This window comes from Nicotiana tomentosiformis, chromosome 8, assembly GCF_000390325.3.
Source record: "Nicotiana tomentosiformis chromosome 8, ASM39032v3, whole genome shotgun sequence".
Lineage (NCBI taxonomy): Eukaryota > Viridiplantae > Streptophyta > Magnoliopsida > Solanales > Solanaceae > Nicotiana > Nicotiana tomentosiformis.
In genome coordinates this window covers 143,663,024-143,676,697 of record NC_090819.1, presented here as the reverse complement: position 1 = coordinate 143,676,697, position 13,674 = coordinate 143,663,024, and the positions used below count along the sequence as shown (strand labels likewise).

General features: G+C 32.0%; 2 long non-coding RNA genes across 3 annotated transcripts; both read left to right on the top strand.

Moving 5' to 3' along the window:
* Positions 1 to 2,699: 2,699 nt before the first annotated feature.
* Positions 2,700 to 5,858, top strand: LOC138896988 (uncharacterized). Of its 2 annotated transcripts, XR_011410688.1 has the most exons (3): positions 2,725 to 3,025; positions 3,135 to 3,223; positions 3,934 to 5,858. It is a non-coding gene; the product is annotated as an uncharacterized lncRNA (long non-coding RNA). The 2 variants fall into 2 exon arrangements; XR_011410689.1 differs by lacking the exon at positions 3,135 to 3,223 and having other exon boundaries at positions 2,700 to 3,025.
* Positions 5,859 to 9,365: 3,507 nt separating this feature from the next.
* Positions 9,366 to 12,499, top strand: LOC108943141 (uncharacterized). Its single transcript, XR_001967038.3, has 3 exons — positions 9,366 to 9,666; positions 9,776 to 9,864; positions 10,575 to 12,499. It is a non-coding gene; the product is annotated as an uncharacterized lncRNA (long non-coding RNA).
* Positions 12,500 to 13,674: the final 1,175 nt, after the last annotated feature.

Sequence of the window (13,674 nt, the reverse complement as noted above, 5' to 3'; positions counted from 1 at the left end):
ATGCGTAGAAACCATTGCCGAAAACTAGTCCAAGTATTGGAATAAATCCAGGAAGAAAAGTGTTTGAGTGTAATGATAATGAAGAAAGTATACCAATATAACACTTGGGGCAGTAGAAGTGAAGTTAGACATAAGATATTCAAGGACTTAGAGAAATATCCTGAACTTATGCGTATTCTCATAGGATGATGATGAATTGTTATAGAAGTGATAGAGAAAAAGAAGGAAAATAAAAAAAGGAAGAAGAGCCTAACAATGAATGTCATGAAACTAGGATAGGGATGGCCAAATATATGGAAAGGATCCCAAGTATCAGCAATGAATATGGATTTGATGATATTAACTAAAATCAAGATCAAGTACCTTAAATCAAATGCCATTGTTTTTGAGCTTTTGAGTTTTTTCTTTTCTGGCTTAATGTACTATATATATATTGTCTTCCATGTATATTTATAAGACTGTTACAGCTCAGCTGCTTCAGCGAATTTGCCAAGCCCAAGCCAAAACTTTAAACCTCAAGATTTAGGATAATCAAAACTTTAAACCTCAAGATTTAAGCAATTATTACTATAAATTTATAACAGAAAATCATCACCATTATAAACCCATTAATACTAATTAATTACCATTAATCTAAATCACGCATGGAAATACAACGATAATAACAAAATAGACGAAATAAAGTAGTGGGTTTAAAATATGATATTGGCCTAAAGAAAACTCTGAATCACTTTCTTTTGTTAATAATTGAGAAATCAGCTAAAGAAGATCACTTAAAGAAATCAATAAACTATAAAGAAGTAATGGAAATTACTCAAAATCATGGCCAACTAACGTTTTTGAACCAAAAGAATAATAGAAAATGACAAAGGCAAACTTGTACCTAAACTAACGAGAATATAGATCGGCAGTATTTAAAGGGGGCTTAAGAAGTTATTTGGAAGGAAAAAGAGAAAATCATACTACCAGATACACTACTCATGGGCATGAGCAAATACTTTATGACTAGAAATTTCAACGAGAATCACCAAAGTTATAGCGATTATCAAACGGAATATCAATTTGAAGCTAGCTTAGATCAAAGATTAGAAAATTTGTTCGTGACTCGTAGAACCTATGAACTTAGAGCTATGATACCAACTTGTCACGACCCAAAATCCCACCACATGCGTCGTGATGGCACCTAGTCTCTAAGACTAGGTAAGCCAATTTCCATTACATTTCGAAGCCATTTTTTTTTATAAACGTAACTAAATTAAATAGATAATCAAAATCAACATCGGAACAAATATGAATATAGCAACCTCCCAAGACTGGTAGTAATGAATCACGAACTCTAACTGAATACATGAAATGATCTCAAGGATCGAATACTCAATACTGTTTGATTAATAATTAACAGTACAGTAAAATAAAAAAGATTTCAAGGGACTGCGACGACCAAGCAGCTCTACCTTGAATCCTTGCGATCACACTTTAACTCTGTCCGAGTCTGATAGCTTCAATACCTGGCTCTGCACAAAAATGTGCAGAAGTGTAGTATGAGTACACCACGATCGGTACCCAGTAAGTATCAAGACTAACCTCGGTGGAGTAGTGATGAGGTACAGTCAAGACACTCACTAATCAATTAACTGTGCAGTGTAGCTGTATATTATAATAATAATAATAATAATAATAATAATAATAATAATAATAATAATAATAATAGAAACAAATGTCAATGATGACAACAAGAATAAATAAATGATGTAAACAACAAGGCAACAAGAACACCATAAATATTGGTCAAACGAATAAGGAACACTAATACAACCAATCAATCAAATCCCTCAAATATACGTCTTTCCAATGTAAGTACTTCAAGTATAAATCTTTCAAATATAAGTGTTTCAATAAAAATCCTTAGAATATAACCATGTCAAATAAATATATATTTCGAATATACTCCCTTCAAATAAATTTCTTTCAACTATAATTCTTTCAAATAATATTTTAGGAATATAATTCCTTCAAATAAAAGTCACCGCGTGACACCTCATTTAATAATCATAAAAACTATGGGTCTCAACCCATTTTCATATTTTCACGGCATCTCGTACCCATATTTCTATCACAACTGCACGGACAACTCACGTGCCAATAATATTAATGTATATAAGATCCACATGATCAATTTATTTCCACTAAAGTGAGTTTACAATTTTTAAATCAAGTAAGAAATCAACAAAGAAATGAATTTATTTTAGAAATTATTTGGGTGAAGAAAACAACATTGTACCTAAATTAGATAAACTTTTGGGAGAATTCATAGTATGAGTAACCATATTATCCATGACTTCTTAAATATGATTACTTTTGGGAGAATTCATAGTCTTCCAAACTTGAGGAACCCCCAATTTAAGATCTTACAAATATAAAAGTTAAACACATTAATTATTCATTGGTTATCCATATTCTAAATGGATAATATAGTTTTTATTCATATTTGATCCGTTTTTAAAAGTTCATTAACCAACCTATTTTAGAGTGAATAATATGGATGATTAACTATTTTTTTTAACTATTTTACCACCACTACTATTGGCTTAAAAAGGGATGGAGGGATGGTCTTCCTTGTCCCATGTAAGCCTCATTGCAAACCATCATATATAACATGGTTAGAAAATCTTCCCCGAAATCAAGATCGTAAATTTCACCTAAGAGCAGGGGCGACGCTATAATTTAGGTTATAAGTTCGGTTGAAATCAATAATTTTATTTTAAATCTAGTATTTGTCATTTTGCACAATAAAATAAAGGGTATAATGGTCCAGGTTGCCTTTTCCAAGTAACACTCGAATACAATTCTAGAAGCACAACTCTTTCACCTCCCTTATTCCAATTACATGTATGATTTTCTTTCAAATCTGTAGGAAGATCAATTGCTTCACCTTATTTCATTTCCTTATATGTTAAGTTCTCCAAACTTACTAATGCCTTTTCCAGTTCTCTTCGTCTTCTCAACTGGGTATTGCAACTTTCAGGTCACCTCCTCTTTTAATTTTTGTGCAAATCTTGTTCTTTTTTTTCGGGTTAATCTTTATGAGGAATTTGTTTTCCGCTCTGATTTGACTTTTGTTGTTGGAGAGTTAGGCGTGAGGTAGAAGAGTTTAGGGCATAACTTGGAGTTCTTCGCCGACAACAATGGTGCTCTTTTACCTTGTATTTGCTGCTCTTTAAAGGTGCAGTCTCTGGGAACATATTTATGATATGTACAGAGATAATATTCTTTTTAGAGCATTCTTTATTTTTAGTATACCTGTTTCTTAAATGTCTTTGTCATGAGTGTATTATGTGAGATATTGTTTCTTGAATTTTTTCAATATTATAATCATATATTTTTCATAGTGCTCTAATTCGAGGAAGTTGGAACAGAATTGATTCTATATTTCAGATGAATTCTAAGGGATAAAATTACACGAGTTGATTGTGTGGAGATGGAATTTTACAGTCATGAAAATTACCTTTTTTCTTTGCCTTTATATATTTCGCCGTCTGTTCAGGGAATGCTTGTGCATTCCTCCCTTTTTCTGTTTGTTCTGCTTCAAACTTGGTGATAAAAAACATCCAGAAGCTTATTGGATTTCTTTTCCTATTTGTTTTTACTGGATTGTTGTAAAAAATAAAAGTTCCCTTTTACTGAATTCTGGCGGATCATCTTTATGATGAAGATGAAGATCCTCCTATTACTTTCTTAATATTGCTCCAAGCGCATTTAGAAGTACACGGTTTATTAATATAATTAGATCATTGATCACTGATTCATTGGAGAATTACACTGATCTAATGGCTTTCAATTATGACAAAAGATATAAGAGCCCAAGAGCTTTGTTCTCAGAAGATAGAATACTAATATCTGCTTCCGATCATGTTGGTTTGTGTTGCGTTTTAGGCATGTGTGCAACATACACGCTTCTCCCTCTATGGCAATATAGTTGCTCTTGGAACTGGGCTATTGTCGCAGTTAATTGCCGATACCCTCGCTTGGAGATTTATGATGTTCCACTGCTTCTGATTGGTGAGTCTTACTATTCTATCTCCTTTTCTTATTTCTCCTTGATTTTAAAGTTCAGTTTTGCATTTGTAGCTTTGATTCGGATGACATAGCCAATTCTGAGCTAGAAGTGAAAGATCAATTACAAGTTATTACATAATGTTCTTTTGCTTCTTGAATTCTATTCTTTATTTTTTCAGCCAACGTTTTCATACAACTATTTCAAAAAAATGAAAAATTAAGATATTTAGAAATTCTAAGGAAATTAAACGAAAAGGAAGAGAAGTCTCTAATAGGCCATTGGAAAAATAAAAAGATAGAAAGGAAGAAAACGAACCCAAACTCAACATCCATTACCATTATAACGTGGAGTATGGGTATCAAGCTTCTTCAATTCTTATTCAACTATCTTATTCTCTTTTTATCTACCTTCTTTTCACGTGATTGCTATCTTTTTTGTCCAAAAACGTAAGCAAGTACAAAGAAATTAAATGAATGAATAGAAAAAGAAAATTAGTATTATGGAAAGAGAAGATTAAAAATGTTAAAGGAACATATAGATCTTTCTTTTCTCAGTCAGTAAATGAATTTTTAAGGCAATAGCATCTCTCATGTGTGTACTATACGTGTAGTCCAATTTTCCAACTATTAGAGTACCTGTTGCAATGTGTTGTTTTGTTTGTGCTAAAAGAATGTATATTTATATTTGCAAACATGCCTTTCAATGATCATAAAGGCTCTTTGTGAGGCTTAGTCCCTTTGATAATTTTATGTTTACCTAATGATGTCTGGTATATATATATATATATATATATATATATGAATGGATCAAAATTTCTTGCTTCACGTATTTGGCTTTCTTAACATAAAAGGGTATTGTTTACATTGCATAAGTATGGAAGTGGATTTATCATCACATCGTCTGCTAATAAAACACCTCCAATTATCTGTGAAAATTAAATAAAAAGTAGCTAGATGATAATAAATCCATGGCTATGTTTTTTTTTCTTTCTAATAACTACAATTATTTGATTCTTAGAATTCCTTTGGAATAATGCTTATTTTTCAATTGGTAGCATGATTATTTGCGATTCATTTAGTTTGCATTGTTAAGTTATTAATGGTTTTCTCTGTTGTGTGTTTCTCCTAATATTAGTCATCATATGCTGTTCTGCTGAGAGTGTTTCATTCATAAGAAGTATCAGTGTCTTGCTCCTGTTGCTCTTGTGAAATATCTTACATAATCCCCTTCTCTTGAAGTTTCAATCTTTGAAAATTGCCAGGTTCACAATTACCTTGGCAGAACTTGTTCAGGGCTCTAATTGAAGCCAGTATTTTTATTATGTTTCTTCTTGACTCTTGAGCTTGAAAGCTGTAGAGAGAGGATATACATCGTAAAGATCTTGTCAGTTTACAATACATACATGTCGAGTCAAGGGTGCAAGCATAAGTTGTAGTTATGCATGGTGAAAAGTTTAGTATTTCGTTCCCTACCCACAATTGCCTTTGAAAGGGCACTTTGAAAGTTTATAAAGTGAAATATATTGCCTTGGCTTACATACAATATCTGACTAAAGGCGACTTTTTACTTTAATTAAGTTCATGACTAACACACCCATGTTGAGTGCCTTTTCAAGATAACATAAGATTGAAGGTGACTTTTTCACAATTTGGAGATATCAGCCGATGTACGATGTACGTGTTTGCCATCGTCGGCTTTTTATGTCTAATTTTTTCTTTGTTCTTTTGGCATAACTGTACATCTCTTGAAATATTCTTGTTTCTTAATTACAATGTAAAGTAAAGCTGCATTAGAATCTAAATTGTTGGGCCCGCAAGCGCGGGCAAGAGTCGTCTAGTAAATTGTAAAAATGAGAAAATGGTAGTAGTTAGAAGGTTATTTGGACTCTATTTTTATTATATTCTATGACCGTTTGTTTACAGAAAATACAAAGTATTCGACGTTATCTTCGTTTTATTTTCTGGAACACTATTGATACAATATAATGTCAGATTGTCAATGTGCAGCATACCTCACTAAAATTTAAACCAATCACTGACTCTATTCTATATGGTATACTAGATGAACCAGTCCAAAAAAAAAAAAAAAGAACACATGCAAAAATTACATAATTTATATGTTGGAAAGATAAAAGAACACATCTTTTCGGAAGAATTAACCAGTATATGTATTATTCATAATATATAACATGTACATAATTATGCATACCGATTAAAAAAAGTAAACAGTGAATCTAATTGACTATTTGTATAGAGATTTCATTTTTGTACTATATCGTTATTGACTTGCCGTTGGAGTTCCGAATTCACAGATCTTTTTCTTTCTGCACTCAAGAAAAATACTTACTACTAATAAACAACGGGGAAGATAAATGAAATAATTAAAGAACAAGTGACTTATGACAAGAGACTGTTTCCATGACTCGAACCCGTGATCTCATGATCACATGGCAGCAACTTTACCTTTCAGCAACGCTTAATTAGACTGGAAGCAGTGTTTGAGTTTGGGGCTGCTGGTTCATATTATTGTTGTCAAACTCTGCAGTGATGAAAATGCTAAATGCTGGAATTGTAGAGAAAATGCGTAGAAACCATTGCCGAAAACTAGTCCAAGTATTGGAATAAATCCAGGAAGAAAAGTGTTTGAGTGTAATGATAATGAAGAAAGTATACCAATATAACAGTTGGGGCAGTAGAAGTGAAGTTAGACATAAGATATTCAAGGACTTAGAGAAATATCCTGAACTTATGCGTATTCTCATAGGATGATGATGAATTGTTATAGAAGTGATAGAGAAAAAGAAGGAAAATAAAAAAAGGAAGAAGAGCCTAACAATGAATGTCATGAAACTAGGATAGGGATGGCCAAATATATGGAAAGGATCCCAAGTATCAGCAATGAATATGGATTTGATGATATTAACTAAAATCAAGATCAAGTACCTTAAATCAAATGCCATTGTTTTTGAGCTTTTGAGTTTTTTCTTTTCTGGCTTAATGTACTATATATATATTGTCTTCCATGTATATTTATAAGACTGTTACAGCTCAGCTGCTTCAGCGAATTTGCCAAGCCCAAGCCAAAACTTTAAACCTCAAGATTTAGGATAATCAAAACTTTAAACCTCAAGATTTAAGCAATTATTACTATAAATTTATAACAGAAAATCATCACCATTATAAACCCATTAATACTAATTAATTACCATTAATCTAAATCACGCATGGAAATACAACGATAATAACAAAATAGACGAAATAAAGTAGTGGGTTTAAAATATGATATTGGCCTAAAGAAAACTCTGAATCACTTTCTTTTGTTAATAATTGAGAAATCAGCTAAAGAAGATCACTTAAAGAAATCAATAAACTATAAAGAAGTAATGGAAATTACTCAAAATCATGGCCAACTAACGTTTTTGAACCAAAAGAATAATAGAAAATGACAAAGGCAAACTTGTACCTAAACTAACGAGAATATAGATCGGCAGTATTTAAAGGGGGCTTAAGAAGTTATTTGGAAGGAAAAAGAGAAAATCATACTACCAGATACACTACTCATGGGCATGAGCAAATACTTTATGACTAGAAATTTCAACGAGAATCACCAAAGTTATAGCGATTATCAAACGGAATATCAATTTGAAGCTAGCTTAGATCAAAGATTAGAAAATTTGTTCGTGACTCGTAGAACCTATGAACTTAGAGCTATGATACCAACTTGTCACGACCCAAAATCCCACCACATGCGTCGTGATGGCACCTAGTCTCTAAGACTAGGTAAGCCAATTTCCATTACATTTCGAAGCCATTTTTTTTTATAAACGTAACTAAATTAAATAGATAATCAAAATCAACATCGGAACAAATATGAATATAGCAACCTCCCAAGACTGGTAGTAATGAATCACGAACTCTAACTGAATACATGAAATGATCTCAAGGATCGAATACTCAATACTGTTTGATTAATAATTAACAGTACAGTAAAATAAAAAAGATTTCAAGGGACTGCGACGACCAAGCAGCTCTACCTTGAATCCTTGCGATCACACTTTAACTCTGTCCGAGTCTGATAGCTTCAATACCTGGCTCTGCACAAAAATGTGCAGAAGTGTAGTATGAGTACACCACGATCGGTACCCAGTAAGTATCAAGACTAACCTCGGTGGAGTAGTGATGAGGTACAGTCAAGACACTCACTAATCAATTAACTGTGCAGTGTAGCTGTATATTATAATAATAATAATAATAATAATAATAATAATAATAATAATAATAATAATAGAAACAAATGTCAATGATGACAACAAGAATAAATAAATGATGTAAACAACAAGGCAACAAGAACACCATAAATATTGGTCAAACGAATAAGGAACACTAATACAACCAATCAATCAAATCCCTCAAATATACGTCTTTCCAATGTAAGTACTTCAAGTATAAATCTTTCAAATATAAGTGTTTCAATAAAAATCCTTAGAATATAACCATGTCAAATAAATATATATTTCGAATATACTCCCTTCAAATAAATTTCTTTCAACTATAATTCTTTCAAATAATATTTTAGGAATATAATTCCTTCAAATAAAAGTCACCGCGTGACACCTCATTTAATAATCATAAAAACTATGGGTCTCAACCCATTTTCATATTTTCACGGCATCTCGTACCCATATTTCTATCACAACTGCACGGACAACTCACGTGCCAATAATATTAATGTATATAAGATCCACATGATCAATTTATTTCCACTAAAGTGAGTTTACAATTTTTAAATCAAGTAAGAAATCAACAAAGAAATGAATTTATTTTAGAAATTATTTGGGTGAAGAAAACAACATTGTACCTAAATTAAAGCATCAGATAAACTTTTGGGAGAATTCATAGTATGAGTAACCATATTATCCATGACTTCTTAAATATGATTACTTTTGGGAGAATTCATAGTCTTCCAAACTTGAGGAACCCCCAATTTAAGATCTTACAAATATAAAAGTTAAACACATTAATTATTCATTGGTTATCCATATTCTAAATGGATAATATAGTTTTTATTCATATTTGATCCGTTTTTAAAAGTTCATTAACCAACCTATTTTAGAGTGAATAATATGGATGATTAACTATTTTTTTTAACTATTTTACCACCACTACTATTGGCTTAAAAAGGGATGGAGGGATGGTCTTCCTTGTCCCATGTAAGCCTCATTGCAAACCATCATATATAACATGGTTAGAAAATCTTCCCCGAAATCAAGATCGTAAATTTCACCTAAGAGCAGGGGCGACGCTATAATTTAGGTTATAAGTTCGGTTGAAATCAATAATTTTATTTTAAATCTAGTATTTGTCATTTTGCACAATAAAATAAAGGGTATAATGGTCCAGGTTGCCTTTTCCAAGTAACACTCGAATACAATTCTAGAAGCACAACTCTTTCACCTCCCTTATTCCAATTACATGTATGATTTTCTTTCAAATCTGTAGGAAGATCAATTGCTTCACCTTATTTCATTTCCTTATATGTTAAGTTCTCCAAACTTACTAATGCCTTTTCCAGTTCTCTTCGTCTTCTCAACTGGGTATTGCAACTTTCAGGTCACCTCCTCTTTTAATTTTTGTGCAAATCTTGTTCTTTTTTTTCGGGTTAATCTTTATGAGGAATTTGTTTTCCGCTCTGATTTGACTTTTGTTGTTGGAGAGTTAGGCGTGAGGTAGAAGAGTTTAGGGCATAACTTGGAGTTCTTCGCCGACAACAATGGTGCTCTTTTACCTTGTATTTGCTGCTCTTTAAAGGTGCAGTCTCTGGGAACATATTTATGATATGTACAGAGATAATATTCTTTTTAGAGCATTCTTTATTTTTAGTATACCTGTTTCTTAAATGTCTTTGTCATGAGTGTATTATGTGAGATATTGTTTCTTGAATTTTTTCAATATTATAATCATATATTTTTCATAGTGCTCTAATTCGAGGAAGTTGGAACAGAATTGATTCTATATTTCAGATGAATTCTAAGGGATAAAATTACACGAGTTGATTGTGTGGAGATGGAATTTTACAGTCATGAAAATTACCTTTTTTCTTTGCCTTTATATATTTCGCCGTCTGTTCAGGGAATGCTTGTGCATTCCTCCCTTTTTCTGTTTGTTCTGCTTCAAACTTGGTGATAAAAAACATCCAGAAGCTTATTGGATTTCTTTTCCTATTTGTTTTTACTGGATTGTTGTAAAAAATAAAAGTTCCCTTTTACTGAATTCTGGCGGATCATCTTTATGATGAAGATGAAGATCCTCCTATTACTTTCTTAATATTGCTCCAAGCGCATTTAGAAGTACACGGTTTATTAATATAATTAGATCATTGATCACTGATTCATTGGAGAATTACACTGATCTAATGGCTTTCAATTATGACAAAAGATATAAGAGCCCAAGAGCTTTGTTCTCAGAAGATAGAATACTAATATCTGCTTCCGATCATGTTGGTTTGTGTTGCGTTTTAGGCATGTGTGCAACATACACGCTTCTCCCTCTATGGCAATATAGTTGCTCTTGGAACTGGGCTATTGTCGCAGTTAATTGCCGATACCCTCGCTTGGAGATTTATGATGTTCCACTGCTTCTGATTGGTGAGTCTTACTATTCTATCTCCTTTTCTTATTTCTCCTTGATTTTAAAGTTCAGTTTTGCATTTGTAGCTTTGATTCGGATGACATAGCCAATTCTGAGCTAGAAGTGAAAGATCAATTACAAGTTATTACATAATGTTCTTTTGCTTCTTGAATTCTATTCTTTATTTTTTCAGCCAACGTTTTCATACAACTATTTCAAAAAAATGAAAAATTAAGATATTTAGAAATTCTAAGGAAATTAAACGAAAAGGAAGAGAAGTCTCTAATAGGCCATTGGAAAAATAAAAAGATAGAAAGGAAGAAAACGAACCCAAACTCAACATCCATTACCATTATAACGTGGAGTATGGGTATCAAGCTTCTTCAATTCTTATTCAACTATCTTATTCTCTTTTTATCTACCTTCTTTTCACGTGATTGCTATCTTTTTTGTCCAAAAACGTAAGCAAGTACAAAGAAATTAAATGAATGAATAGAAAAAGAAAATTAGTATTATGGAAAGAGAAGATTAAAAATGTTAAAGGAACATATAGATCTTTCTTTTCTCAGTCAGTAAATGAATTTTTAAGGCAATAGCATCTCTCATGTGTGTACTATACGTGTAGTCCAATTTTCCAACTATTAGAGTACCTGTTGCAATGTGTTGTTTTGTTTGTGCTAAAAGAATGTATATTTATATTTGCAAACATGCCTTTCAATGATCATAAAGGCTCTTTGTGAGGCTTAGTCCCTTTGATAATTTTATGTTTACCTAATGATGTCTGGTATATATATATATATATATATATATATATGAATGGATCAAAATTTCTTGCTTCACGTATTTGGCTTTCTTAACATAAAAGGGTATTGTTTACATTGCATAAGTATGGAAGTGGATTTATCATCACATCGTCTGCTAATAAAACACCTCCAATTATCTGTGAAAATTAAATAAAAAGTAGCTAGATGATAATAAATCCATGGCTATGTTTTTTTTTCTTTCTAATAACTACAATTATTTGATTCTTAGAATTCCTTTGGAATAATGCTTATTTTTCAATTGGTAGCATGATTATTTGCGATTCATTTAGTTTGCATTGTTAAGTTATTAATGGTTTTCTCTGTTGTGTGTTTCTCCTAATATTAGTCATCATATGCTGTTCTGCTGAGAGTGTTTCATTCATAAGAAGTATCAGTGTCTTGCTCCTGTTGCTCTTGTGAAATATCTTACATAATCCCCTTCTCTTGAAGTTTCAATCTTTGAAAATTGCCAGGTTCACAATTACCTTGGCAGAACTTGTTCAGGGCTCTAATTGAAGCCAGTATTTTTATTATGTTTCTTCTTGACTCTTGAGCTTGAAAGCTGTAGAGAGAGGATATACATCGTAAAGATCTTGTCAGTTTACAATACATACATGTCGAGTCAAGGGTGCAAGCATAAGTTGTAGTTATGCATGGTGAAAAGTTTAGTATTTCGTTCCCTACCCACAATTGCCTTTGAAAGGGCACTTTGAAAGTTTATAAAGTGAAACATATTGCCTTGGCTTACATACAATATCTGACTAAAGGCGACTTTTTACTTTAATTAAGTTCATGACTAACACACCCATGTTGAGTGCCTTTTCAAGATAACATAAGATTGAAGGTGACTTTTTCACAATTTGGAGATATCAGCCGATGTACGATGTACGTGTTTGCCATCGTCGGCTTTTTATGTCTAATTTTTTCTTTGTTCTTTTGGCATAACTGTACATCTCTTGAAATATTCTTGTTTCTTAATTACAATGTAAAGTAAAGCTGCATTAGAATCTAAATTGTTGGGCCCGCAAGCGCGGGCAAGAGTCGTCTAGTAAATTGTAAAAATGAGAAAATGGTAGTAGTTAGAAGGTTATTTGGACTCTATTTTTATTATATTCTATGACCGTTTGTTTACAGAAAATACAAAGTATTCGACGTTATCTTCGTTTTATTTTCTGGAACACTATTGATACAATATAATGTCAGATTGTCAATGTGCAGCATACCTCACTAAAATTTAAACCAATCACTGACTCTATTCTATATGGTATACTAGATGAACCAGTCCAAAAAGAAAAAAAAAGAACACATGCAAAAATTACATAATTTATATGTTGGAAAGATAAAAGAACACATCTTTTCGGAAGAATTAACCAGTATATGTATTATTCATAATATATAACATGTACATAATTATGCATACCGATTAAAAAAAGTAAACAGTGAATCTAATTGACTATTTGTATAGAGATTTCATTTTTGTACTATATCGTTATTGACTTGCCGTTGGAGTTCCGAATTCACAGATCTTTTTCTTTCTGCACTCAAGAAAAATACTTACTACTAATAAACAACGGGGAAGATAAATGAAATAATTAAAGAACAAGTGACTTATGACAAGAGACTGTTTCCATGACTCGAACCCGTGATCTCATGATCACATGGCAGCAACTTTACCTTTCAGCAACGCTTAATTAGACTGGAAGCAGTGTTTGAGTTTGGGGCTGCTGGTTCATATTATTGTTGTCAAACTCTGCAGTGATGAAAATGCTAAATGCTGGAATTGTAGAGAAAATGCGTAGAAACCATTGCCGAAAACTAGTCCAAGTATTGGAATAAATCCAGGAAGAAAAGTGTTTGAGTGTAATGATAATGAAGAAAGTATACCAATATAACAGTTGGGGCAGTAGAAGTGAAGTTAGACATAAGATATTCAAGGACTTAGAGAAATATCCTGAACTTATGCGTATTCTCATAGGATGATGATGAATTGTTATAGAAGTGATAGAGAAAAAGAAGGAAAATAAAAAAAGGAAGAAGAGCCTAACAATGAATGTCATGAAACTAGGATAGGGATGGCCAAATATATGGAAAGGATCCCAAGTATCAGCAATGAATATGGATTTGATGATATTAACTAAAATCAAGATCAAGTACCTTAAATCAAATGCCATTGTTTTTGAGCTTTTGA